Source organism: Haemorhous mexicanus, chromosome 3, assembly GCF_027477595.1.
Source record: "Haemorhous mexicanus isolate bHaeMex1 chromosome 3, bHaeMex1.pri, whole genome shotgun sequence".
In the NCBI taxonomy this organism is placed as follows: Eukaryota; Metazoa; Chordata; class Aves; order Passeriformes; family Fringillidae; genus Haemorhous; species Haemorhous mexicanus.
The window spans coordinates 101961095-101974480 of NC_082343.1; the positions used below are offsets into that span (position 1 = coordinate 101961095).

A 13386-nucleotide genomic window follows, 5' to 3' on the forward strand; every position below is an offset into this window, starting at 1 on the left:
AGCTCTGGCTGTAGGTAGCTGCAAGGCCCAGCTCCCTTCTAGTGTCTGTGCTCTTTTCACAGGAAGCAGGGCACAGGGAATAGGGTGGATATTTTACTAAAGCCTGCAGCATGGATAATATATTTGTAATGAGTATTGAAGCAGTATGCTAAGATAATTGAAGTTACAGTCTCAGAGAACTGTGGGGCCGTGGCAGCTCTGCTGCTGTTTTGTGGTGGGATCTCCTCAGGCCTGCACAGTAACCTCCTGATCTGGTGCATCCCCATCTCTCTGCCAGCACATGCACTGCTCAGCAAGGAGAAAAAGATTTTCCCAGTCTTTGATAAAGCTCTGGGGAAAACAGACTCCATAGTCACCAAGGAAAGCATTGTGTCTGCCATGAGCCCTGGAAGAACTATGGCAGTTTAACAGATCAAGTCAGCAACTTCCACAGCAATCCAGGGAACCCATAGCTCACTGTTTTGTCAAATTGACCCAAAAAAGGTCTAAAAGCCAAATCATTACATTAATTCTAAAACAATACTGGTCTTATTTTTTATTCTTTTAATCACTGCAGTAATCTGATTGATATAAGTGGGCTATCCAGATAAATGAGTGTTCAGATATTGTTCCACATTATACATTGTTATTTTTTTATTGCAGCAGAACCTGGGTTATATTTTTCGTAGCATCTTTGGACCTGCATGTTCTTTTGTTCCTTTCATCATTAAATGAAGATGGCAGTTGAGGAGGATGGCAAAGTTCCTCTAGGGTAAAATAGAAAGATTTAAAAAGGTAGATGTACAAATTTAGACATGTGCGGGTGGGAATAACATCAAAACTTTTTTTTTTAATTAACAATGACACATTTCAAATGTCATCTCATTTTGTAAGCCCTCAATAATTTACATTTTAACCACTTTTCAGTCACCTGCAAGAGTGATATGCCTTTTAGCTAAGGGTGAACACACATGGAAGTACTTAGGGACTGTATGAACTAACCTCTCTCTTTTAACATGACCAAAAGGAAAATAATCTTGACTATTTCATTTCTGATTATGTGAAAGAACACAAAAGTGACTTTTTGGACACATACATGGCCATTTCTATTCCATGACTACAACACTTGCCCATCCTATATAGCACATTAAACTTGAAACATACTGAAGAAGATACTGCAGAGTTCTTAGAAAATAATGGAAGAGGAAACAACTACTAATTATAACAATTCCTACAGATAAATGATTATACTTCCTTATTGAATCTACCTTACCAACCACACTTTGGATCCTTCACTGCTCATATGTCAAATAGCTTGGCTATATCAAACTGTCACAAATATTTTCTTCAATTCTTTAAATTTTCTACAGCCCTCAGTGATTCCACCTTCACACAACACATTTGGTGGGCTTTGTGCTGTGTGGTTTGTTTGGCTGCATGTATTAACTGCAAGTCTATAGAACTTTTTATTTTTTGTTTAAATGTGCTGTATTTCATAATTTAAATGAAGTGGCTCGAGAGTAAATACATGCAACAGGAAGTGCAGAATTAAAAATGGAAACTATGAATATTCTATGTGCTGCCAGGAATTTGCCTGCAAGGATTCTGCTCTTTTCATCAAAGCAGACCTGGAACAATTTTGTGATGAACTCTCAGGGAAACCAAAGGGAAAAATATTAAATCTCTGAACTCTTGTTACATAGTAATACTTATTACTCAAGGATGTCTACCCTTTAGAAATTGAGGGAGCTTATATTGCTCAAGGACAATCATGGAGGAAACACAGCTTGCATTATATGCCAAGTAATAAGTGGAGAATTGGCATGTGAACGGAAACAGAGCATCCTCTGTGGACTGGACAAATGAGATCTTGTCAAATGCCCATGATCTCCTAAGTTAGCAACCTATCACCACAGCTCCCAGTCTGGCACTTGGGGTTAAAAAAACTCATAACCAGGGCTCCTACACATCAGGGCTTAGGCGGAGGGCTTAACCCCACCCACATAACTGCAGATAAACAGAATCCCACTTCTTTAGAGCTTGTTATATTTTGAAACCTTTGCCAGCTTTTCTACTTATCCCATTCTCAGAGTAACTGCTGCATGGCAGGATACAACCTTGCTTGTTCCCAGCTGGAACGGCTAAAATGTAGATTCTTCTGACATCAGAAGTGACTTGTTCATTAGGTCAGCTGGTGGGAGGTGGTAGGCTAAGAAAAAAGTGAACAGATTTAGCATGTACCCAGGAGTGCTTATGTTAAGATAGTTTCCTTTTATTCTTCTGCAGTGTGTTTAAGAACCCTTAAATACTGTAATTACAGGGGTAGCATAGAGTTCATGAGGCCTTTAGCCTTTTTATTTTACTTATCTTCCTCAAGAATCATTACAGGGAAGCAAGTCAAGCAATACATTTCAGACTGAATGGAAAACACAGCTTCCTTTTTCCCAGTATTGTAAATTTATATGAGCATAAACATGTGCATGTACATGTCTGTAATTATAATAAAAAAACCAAAACCACACAACAAAAACAACAGTAAAGGAAAGCTACTTGCATTGGATTGGGTTGTTAAATGAATTAAATGTTAGGAAATGCCAAATATAAGAGTATTTAACTCTAATTCTGCTTTTGACATGTCTTTAAAATATTGGGCAAGGTCATATTTTCATGGGAACTTTCGATACATTTACAAATAAGGGCAAATTAATGTTATCTTTAGATCACTTAATTAATTCACTGGACTTGGACTTTACAACCTAAAAAATGTCTTTAATAATACTTTTGCATATGTTTTAGTAGAGAGAAGGCAGAACTCAACACTGTCACATGCCAGAAAATCCTGATCAGCCCCTGTGTCACAGCATAGGCTGTCACCGTCTTACATCTGCCCAGGAGATCAGCTCTCTGTCCCTCAACAGCAGGACTCACAGAAAGTCAGCCAAAGAGGAAGTGGTCTTCTTGCAGCTATATGGTGGTTGCAAGACATGAAGATAAGTTTGGGTCACTCTCTGTCAGGAATGATAACCAGCCATCCCATTAGAATTCCTAGAACAGTGCTGTTGGTTTCAGTTCCCAGGCTGCTTTTTTGGTACTGTCTTGCATGAGGTTCTCTGGAATGTTCTAGGATTGCAGCAATTGATAACAGCCTCCTGGGAAAGCTCAGGACATAGCCATGCTCAACTCTATTCAGCTCAGCCAATCTGTGAGAAACTTCACCATGGAAAGGAAATGCACTACTCCCACCTGCAGAGATTTCACATGCCAAATTACAAAGCTTTAGAGTGGAGATATCAGAATTTCTCAAAGCAAAGATCACAAGGAGTCCTTTACATGATCTGAAGAGTGAGATTTCCTGCCACCTTCTTTCTTAATGATTAGTGAAAACATCCTGTCTCCTGTCATCTCAAGCAAGCATAGCATGTAAACTCTTCCAGAAGCTATTCAAAGTGTATAATAATTTTGTGGCAATAGCTGGAGCTGTGGTTTAGAAATTTTTTTTTTTTTTTAATAAAGACTGTACTTATTTGGCTCAAGGATTGTTAAAAGGCATGTAGATACCTAGAAAAATTACGATGGAGATCAGTACATCTCTGGAGAGAGACAGTGGGGTCAAAGGATGAAAGGTCTTACACTGGAATTGCCTAACACACTCCAAGATATTGTGATGGGAAAAAGACTGTGTAGCTCTTCAGTCTGTTCAGCTTCTCCTTATAATAGTGTCTATCTGGTTCTTGCTTGTAAAACGGAAATATCAAACATGCTCAGTTCTCTTGGCATATGTCTGAAAGGCTGTGAGGCTGTGACTTTTTTCTTTGTTCTTGGAGTCCCCTTTTATTTTATGAATAAGCTTCACAATCTCAGTTTCTTAAATGGATTTCCATAATCTCTTTTGCTGTTTCAGCACTTTTCCCCAGGGATCTTTTATTTTTTCCCAAACTACCGTAGAACTGAGACTGCAATATCTGGGTTTTGTGATTTTATATTTAGTTTTCCTACTAGCAATTACTGTGAAACCATTTTCTTGTGTCTTCCACTTCTAGCTTAAGGGTTCTTTCCTAGTATGTCCCAAGAAAATTAATCCTTCCCTCTCAACATAGGTATTGAGTGAATGAGAGAACAAGAAGGTTTTGCTGCTTTAAAGTTTTCTACCAGTTTGTCAGGTCTCAGGACATCCCTCTGGCTGTCCTGAGCATCCAAGACCCCTGCCAGGGGTCTCAGAGACCCTGGCACAGAGCCTAAAATGCCTGTGGTTTTGATTATGACCTGTGGAGCAAGTTACCAACCTTAGATAAAGATCTGCAAGCCATGAAAAATTAAGTAGAATGATAGTGTATTTATCATGGGGTGAAAAAGTAGATTCTGGGGTCTCTAGAATGGAGGATTCAGGGGGCAAGATGGAGGAATTTGGGCATGTCCTGCCTTTGTCCTTCTTCTTCTTCTTGGCTTCCATCTTCTGCTGTGATGTTGGCACTTTTAGAGTGGTTTAGAGTAGAAGCTCACTGTCTAACAGAGGTGATCGGTATTGGAAAGTAATTGCAAACATTGCATATGTAGTTTTTAGTATAAAGACATAACACCACCCAGGGCCAGGCAGAGTGCCTCTGACTGTCGTGCTGAGGGGACCTCAGCAGGACAGGAGAAAGAACTTTATAGATAAGATACAATAAACAACCTTGAGACCGAGAAATGAAGAGCCCTGACTCTTTCCCAGCACTGGGCTGGGAAAAGAGACTTTCTAAGTTTTCTCTGGGTCACTGACCAGCTAGAGAGCCCGACACCAGTTCTGTAGAGTATCAGCACAGTTTTGGTTAATGCAGTAGCCCACCAGGACATGTAAAGTACTTTCTAAATTGTTGCAAATGAACTGAGGAATCAGGATTTATAGGTACTCTTAAAAATACAAATGAAACAATTCTGCATGATATTAGAATGTGAAAGCAGAGGGGGAAAAGTCATAATTAGGACTATAGTGCTCCTGAAGCAGGACACCAGCAGTTTGGTATTTACTTCTCATTCCATCACAGACTTTCAGCACAACCGTGTGTAGGAGATTCATTTTCCATGCTTCATCTTCTCACTGCAAAATAGGAATAAGATTTCCTTTTGCAAATACTTTCTCTTGTGCATGTTGAATATAAATTATTTGGGGACAGGGATGTGGGGTAGTGAGTCACACCACTTAACTTCAGTCATCTACAGTGCTGATGTGTATGCCAAAGGCAAGGTTTGTCAATGGAGAGGGAGAGAGCTTTGGGAAGTTACTGGTTCATTATTATAGAAACCTCTGTTAGGAATGAGTAATTCAATAAATACATATTGACTATCCATATTAACCACTTTAAATATCTATTTTTAGGTGGAGCTAAGTCCCAAACAGGTGTCTGTGTAAAATACCATAGAGCATATATGTGACTTTACTTAATTCCTTTTCTGAACAGATGTGTGGCTTATTATATTTAAATCTTCTTCAAGCAGTAAGGTTTCCTCAAGAGGATGATTCATGGAAACATCATGTCACAAAGGTTTTGATCTTTTTATTTCTTTTTTTTTTTTCTTGGCATGTTTTTTTAAAAATCTTTTTTAAACTGCAGGAGAAAATGACTGATTATGGCTGTTAAAGTGCTTCGTCTGCTTGTGGTTAATTAGCAGGTGTCATTTCCCTGAAGTGGTGTGAATTATTCTAATGTAGGGGCAAAGCTTGAAAATAATGAAGTTATTCAACTTGTTTACACACAGCAGCAGACAAACCAACTTTGCCTAATTATGATTCTACTTTTGCAGAGTTGGGTTGAGAGTTCAGTCCTAATGTTTACTGGATTGTTTTCTGCTTTGAAGAAAATGTGGAGAATGAGCACATATCTTTTTTAAACTAAAAGGAAAAAATTCCAAAATAGATAAACAGAGAAAGATTATAATAATTAACCAGGCAGGAGAGGAAAATAATAATTCTAATAATACAACTCTACTAATAAAATTGTACTTACAGAATAATCATTTGCCATGTTCTGAATGTAGCTCTTTTAAATTAATAAAACTTTTGTCTTCTAAATGTATTTGCAATTATCTTTTTGAACACTGCATAATATAAAAACATTTATCTGTACCATAACTGTGCATTTCTTCTAGCTGAACAATCTTCTAAAATATATGAAAAATAGCTTCTATTTAAATGACAAGAAGGTAGTTCAGAAACTTTCCAATCTCCTTCCTCAAAATCAGAAACTCTTAAGCTCATCTATCTAACTATTGATCTATCATCTATCTATCTATCTATCTATCTATCTATCTATCTATCTATCTATCTATCTATCTATCTATCTATTTAAAAGGGTTCCTTTTTCATTACTACAAAGGATTCAGCCGCTGATTCCTTCTCAGATCCTGCTTTTCAAGGCTGAATCTTCTGACAATCCCAACCCCACTCCCCTCTTCCTTTTAAACATTCATTTCTTCCTTTTCCATTTTATGTGCTTCTTTCTCAGTGAATAAAATGATCTCCTGCAACAAATGAAGAGCTATTTAGCTCCCTGCATATTTTGTCCAGGCATTGCTTTTTTGTGCAAACATTCACCTCAGAGTTGACAAGGCTGTAATACACGTGTTGCAGTGATCTCTATTACTCTCAAAGGTGGTCTGTTTTTAAATGGGCCATGAGGAATTAGGTATTCATTGACAAATGCAGCCAGATATGCATTTTTTTCCAGAGCTAGAAGAAGGCCTGATATAAACCAGGTTTGATTCTTTTTAGCTTTTCCTTTTTTATACGTAGAATAAATGTTGCTTGGAGAGCACATATTCTGTGTGTTTTCTGCTCTGTCCCCTTGCTGATTTTAGCAACAGATGGAGAGCTCTCCGTGAAGCTTTTACCCTTCCTCTAGCACGTCCATCGAAGATGCAGCTCCTGTGCTTGTGATCACGAGTTAATGTCTGTTGATTGCTGCTTCCTTAGGGCACATTAACCCTTCAAGAAAGACAAGGTCTCCTATTTCTTCTGCGAGGACTGAGCTCTGAGCCAGCACACAGGACAAGATTGCCTTCTGTCAGAAGAGGTCTCTGTCCAAGCAGTCAAGACATTAAGTGGGTGTGACTCTTGAAGGCAACATTACAGGTCAGTGTTAGAGGAAAACAAACACCAAAGGGTGGAATTAATCTCAGATGACTTTAGACGACTACATCTGAACAAGTTCCCCAAAGTTCATTTACAGTTAATAGACAGAAATAAGCAGAGACTAGCTGACCGATATTAGATTTCTACTTTTATATTACATGCAACAGACCTGGATAAACTTTTGGGGATCTTTTCTTAACAAATGCACCTTTTCTCCCTAATCTAAAATTTCTCTTGCCAAGCAAGTTATTCTTTAAAGCTTACCAATTATAAATCCATCAATAATCTCTCAAACAAGCTACCTACTGAAATTAGAGTAGCCAAACTGATCTGGCCAATATCTTACTGAATCTACACTGATCATTCCCTTTTCCATCTCCTGCTCCATTTCTTGCAAGCAAGAATTAGAAAGCATGCTGGCCACATCAATGAAAAACAGGTTCAGCAGAATTTCTGTAAACATTTTTTAAACAATCAAATCTTTGCCTTCAAAATATCAGCAGAATTAGAAAGAGCTTTCCTTACACAAAACTAAAAAATGCACATTTGGAATCAGCTTCTTAATAAACTAAACACCAAATTAATTTCACAAGAGGGCCTTTCTGTGTAAAGCTGCCTCTTTCGCTGTGGTGCTGGTGATAAGTATTCTTTTAACATGGAAATTACCACTGTGGAACTGCCAGTATGCGATCTCAGATCACTCTTTTGGCTTTGAAATTCAAACCTAATAGAAATCCTGCCAAGTTATTCAATGCTAGAATCCAAGAAAACTTAGCCCCATGTTAAGCAATTGCTAATCAAGAGCTATCCCTCGACACCTGAATGGGTGGATTCCACAAAGAAAAGAAAGGAGAGGTGCCTTTGCAACTTTGCTCAGTTTTCTGCCCAGCTGCAGCAATTTTGTTCTATAAGCAGTCAAAAAAGAATAAAGTGAAGAAAGCAGCTGTATGGGATTATAGGCACATTTGCAAGATGCTCCATGTGTGGATTTTTTTCCCCCCTTTAAATGCAGTGTGAGTGCAGTGTGACTAATTATACCAGAGAGGAAAGCAGAAGCTCTCTAGTTAAAGTATTTGGGTAATCATGTTTACTGCAGGGAAAGTACGCCTGCATTAAATAAGTCAAAACACGGTGCGTAAAATGTGGAATGACTTTGTAGGCACTGCAATAGAGAGGAAGATGTAGAAATAAGTCTCATTTGTCCAACTAGAAGCACTACCAAAGAAGATAAACCATCTGCTTCAACTAACTCAGCTCCACTTGAAAAAATGCTAATTGAACAAAAGGAGGTTTAAACTTATTTAAAAAAAAAAGAAAGAAAACAAAAACAAACAAACTAAAAAAACCCTAAAAAACTTGTCAGCCAGCATGTTGCTAAGTGATGCAACAAAAATGATGCTATCCGCAATTTGGTGAAGAGGTAAAAAGAACTTATTCTTCCCCTTCCATGTCCAAATTTGGATTTCTTTGATGTTATATCACAAACCAAATGCTTAGTCAGGAATCCAGACTCTTTAGTTACTTGCTGTCCTTCAAATCCACCTTAAAATACTTCTTTGCTGTGACGCCTGCCAGAGACTGGCAGCAGTTCAGGAGCCCGATGTGCCCAGATCACCCTCTCCCCTGGTGACCAAATGGGGTTTCCCTGTGCTCTGCCTCTGTCTGCTTGTCTGAATCCACCTGCTAGTTTTTCTCAGTTAGATTGGTAGCTGTTCAAAAATGTTTTCCACTAGCTGTTAGTAAGGCAGAAAAAACAAAAGGGCAATAACCACATTTGGGGGGTGTTTGGAACAAAGTTTGAAGCACATATAGAGCATGTCATTGAAGAAACACTTGGCTGCAGGACTAAATCTAAGTCTGTCCATTTAGTCCTGCAGTCAAGAATCCTGAAAGAGGCAGAAAAACAACTCCTTGCCTTGTTAGTTTTTGAAACATCTTTGAATAGCAGAGAAATTGTAAGTGGAAAGGTTGGGGCAATACTTAAAAGGGCAAATGAAATGACCTGGATAAGCATAAGCTAGCTGGCCTGAATCTAATTCTGGGCTAAATAATGAAAACATATGTGGATAGAATTGAGCAAAAATTAATTCACAGTTATACAATATTTATGATTTTACTTCAATGTACTTTTATGGAAGGCAATATATGAGAACAAAAGGGATTTCATTATTTGATGGAGATTTTAGTTTGGTTGATACAGACAACTGGATAAATGCAATATAATTCCTTAATATATTTGGGATTTCTGACATGAATTTATGGTATTAAAAAAAAAGGTATATGTTAGGTATATTGGAAACCAATACACCAGGAGACACTGAGATGATTTGAAGTACTAAAGTGGTATCATGAACAAGTTATAGGATTTATTTTATAATGGAAAACAAAACAAAGCTTATGAACAAATATTTATAAATTCCTGGGCTTCATCTTATCTATAGGACTATAAGATAATGGTAGGAAGTGTCAGAAAAATCTGCAAAAGATTCACTCAAGAATTTCGACTCACGTCTCAGAAGGGATGAAAGATAATCTGCTCTACTCTGGGCTGGTGCAGCCTCATGGTGAGTCCTATGGTAGGGTAGGTGAGTGGGTTGTATAGTATGGGAAAAACTAAGCTGTGAGACAATGTCCAAAGGAGAGCTACAAGGATGGTGAAGGGCCTTGGGGGGAGGCTGTCTGAGGAGTGACTGAGGTCATTGGTCTGTTCAGCCTGGAGAAGAAGAGACTGAGGGCAGACCCCGCTGCAGTTACAGCTTCCTGCTTAGGGGAAGAGGAGGGACAGAAACTGATCTCTGCTCTGTGGTGACCAGGGACAGGACCTGAGAGAATGGCCTGAAATTGTCAGGGGAGGTTTAGGTCCGATACCAGGAAAAGGTTCACCCAGAGGGTGGCTGGGCACTGGAACACTGGAACTGGCCCTTCTCAGGGAAGAGGTCCCAGCAGCAGCCTGACAGAGTCCAAGAAGCATTTGGGCAATGCTCTCAGGCCCACGGTGTGATCCCCATCCGGTCCTGTGCAAGGCCAGGTGTTACACCATGATGATCCAAGCAGGTCCTTTCCAACTCAGAATATTCTGTGATAATCTTAATTATTCTTTTGTTATTCTTTAAATTCCACATAGACTTTAAACTTAAAAATCCAGTACTATTTATTTAGAGAAGAAAGGCAGAGCAAAACCCAGTAGCTGGAACTTCCCATAAGACAATTTCCAGATTGAAATCCCATATAAATCAATAGAGGGAGAAAAAATAAATATCAAAATGAAAGATCAAAGGAAGAATTGACCATATGTGAACATCCTGAAACTACCTGGAAGTTACATTTAAATTATTTGTTTTTCTATAGGGATAGACGGAGAAATTTTACAGTTTGATTAAGGCATAATTCAAGACATAATACAAATCTGAGCTTTAAAACACCAAAAATAATAATTAGTTCATTGGTTTTTTTCACTAAAAATGAGGATTTAGATAGTAGATTTGTATGTCCTAAAACTCCAATTTTAGATACAGGTTTGCAAGAAACTTCGTTTCTCGTCTGATAGCAAGGTGTTGCAAGTCATGTTTATTTTATTAAAAATGCACTTAAACATCTCTCATCAGTAAGAGTTAGCATGTCAAAACCAGAAAAAGAAAAATTACAGAATAAAATTTCAGAATAATATTTTATATTAGTCATATAAGAAAAGAAAAAAAAAGGAGAGAAAAGATTAATTTCTTGTATTAGTGGAATAAATCTTATTTGACCATAACCATGTTCAAGCTTTTAGGGTTATTCTGATATATTTACAAAATGATAAAAAGGAAAATCTTTCTTTTTCCTTCCTTTAGTTCCTGCACTTCTCACTCCTCACACAAACATATCAGATAGATTTTAATCTAGGAGAACTAGGCCGTACAAAAAAGAAAATCTTGCTGTAATGGTTTTCACAGGATGAAAAGCACAGCCCTGACCAGCTGTAGAGGAGACAATAAATAACCTATGTGTGATACTTAGGGAAAAAAAAATCACTGACTAATTTTTAGCCACAGTCATTGTTTTAAGTCTGGTTATATTCCCAAGTATACTTTTCTGTTTTGAAATAAATCCTTTATGCATACTATCTTATTTTCTTTTTTTCTCCTACAGAAGAAAGCTTAGTTTCCAAAAATATATTAGTGTGCATGTTAAAATACAGTATTAGCATGCTAGATATATGCTAAAATTCACCAGATTGCACATTAATATCTCCTGTGGCCTATTTGGACAATGCATTTGGACAATGGACTCTTGCAAAATATTAAGAAAAATATTAGCATTTATGTCCAGACCTCAGCAAAAGCAGTTGGGCTCCAGCCCTGCAGCACGCTCACAACAAAAATCGTTAAGTTTCACATATTTATAGCCTGGAATATATTCTCAAAGAACCCGTTTGTTAAACCTTTCTCATATGTTTTTGCTGACCTTACTCTTTGTGGTGTGATTATAAGGAGAAGAGGCCAGTTGAGGATGGAGAGAGGCAATAAAAGTTTCTTTCAAATCCATACTGAAAAATGTCATGATGGGCTTCTGGAGCCAGAACACCCAAACTCCACTACCTCACATTATAAGCACATTGTTATAATGGTCTATCAGTACATGAGAAAAATACACAGCTGGAAAAAAACTCTCTGATGACATTTGGCACATGGATATGCATGGAAAGTCTAGGCAAAGAGCAATGCCAAGATTCTTAACAATACTCGCTATGTCCGAAATGGGAAAGCAGGAACACACATACATAAAAGGATTAGCTTCCTTGCAATCTAGTTCTCAGCTAGGAATATGGCTTTTCTCAGGCATTCAACCAGGAACACAATGCAAAATGACTCCTCCAGCATGGAGACAGAATTTAGAGGTTTCACAGAGCAGAAATATACTCTGTTTCATCTTGAAAACACACTGTGCAGAAAAACCATGTAATTCTGTAGTGCAGAGAATTGAAATCTGAAGCCCAATAGGAATTGTGAGTTGGTTCCAAGACAGCGCGGGTGGGAAGAGGAAGGCATTACTGAACTGCATATCTGCCTAAACAATGCAGTAAGAATAACATTCTTCTGAATCTGCAATGCTGTTAACATAAATTTCTCGTTTTCTCCTTTTTGTTTTTTTTTTTTTTTTTGGTCAGTAATATTCTGTTACAGGTTATGTTTAAAATATACATTGCTGCACTGGTAAAACACAATCAGGAGATTGGCTGGATGAAAAAAACCAACCCTGTTTGACTGGGATGATTTTTCTTAAAATCTATGCTATCTACATGGTGTTGATCGGACACTGTGCTTCATAAAGAATGACTTTCTCATCTAGTTGCCAATCAAGAATGTCTTCTTACTGTAAATTATTTTTAAACAACTGTTTTTAAGCTGCATCTGAAGAAAATGGACTCAAGTCTCATGTGGAAGAAAACCATATGAGAGAAGACACAGCTCTGCACTTGGCAGCTCTAGATTCAGATTTCTGCTCCAACAGACTCAAAACAGAAATATGAGCCTAAATCTTGCATATTCTGAGTCCTGTGATCGCCTAATTTACCTTCCATCTCCCTTGTTTCTAATTTCCTTCTCCTATTTAATCAGTTATGAAAACTACTTCCTAAAAGACAGAAAATAGCCTAATTTAACACACTTACCTGTGAGACTTACCACAAAGTAAGAAAAGTTGGACCTCAGGGATATTCTTTATGAGATAAGAGCCATGTTAGGAAGAAAAAGAAAAAAAGACTTTATAAATAGCTTTGAATCATAAAACAAAGCAATTCACCTTGTACAGTACGTAGACACATTGCTAACAGATTATTTTTGCAACACTGAGAGGATTAAAAAAGGAGAAACCTATGACTAATTTTGCCTAGATAATTTTATATTTACTTTATAGAGGTTTATTTATATAGTCAAAACCCAAAGAGGATTACAGTTGCAAAAGTCAACTTTGCAGTGCATGGAATGCACAGGAATCATTTGACATACAGCTGTTTGATAAATAATTTACTCTTCTTTCTTACTTACTTCCTTATTCTTGTTCTTTTTACCTCCTTATTTAATTCTCTTTGTTTATCTTTTTCTGAGGGAACAAACTATAATAATTCAATATTTTTTTCACAAAATAGTCTCAAGCAAGGTGAGCAAGGTGGCATTCACATGCCCTGAGTCTCAGGTTTCTGTTACAATCGCTAGATAGAAACCCCAAATTAGTTTCATCCCAAGATTAGAGACAGAGGCACTGTGTTCATCAACTAAAGCAGGTGCCAATAATGACTAACTTATGATTAGACACTC

At 37.6% G+C, this 13386-nt stretch overlaps 1 long non-coding RNA gene across 1 annotated transcript; it reads right to left on the minus strand.

The window, feature by feature from the left end:
- Window positions 1-604: 604 nt before the first annotated feature.
- On the minus strand, window positions 605-12903 carry LOC132325477 (uncharacterized). The gene is made up of 3 exons (XR_009485950.1): window positions 12741-12903; window positions 6847-7032; window positions 605-5056 (listed from the first exon to the last, which is right to left on the minus strand). It is a non-coding gene; the product is annotated as an uncharacterized LOC132325477 (long non-coding RNA).
- Between the last annotated feature and the right edge of the window lie 483 nt (window positions 12904-13386).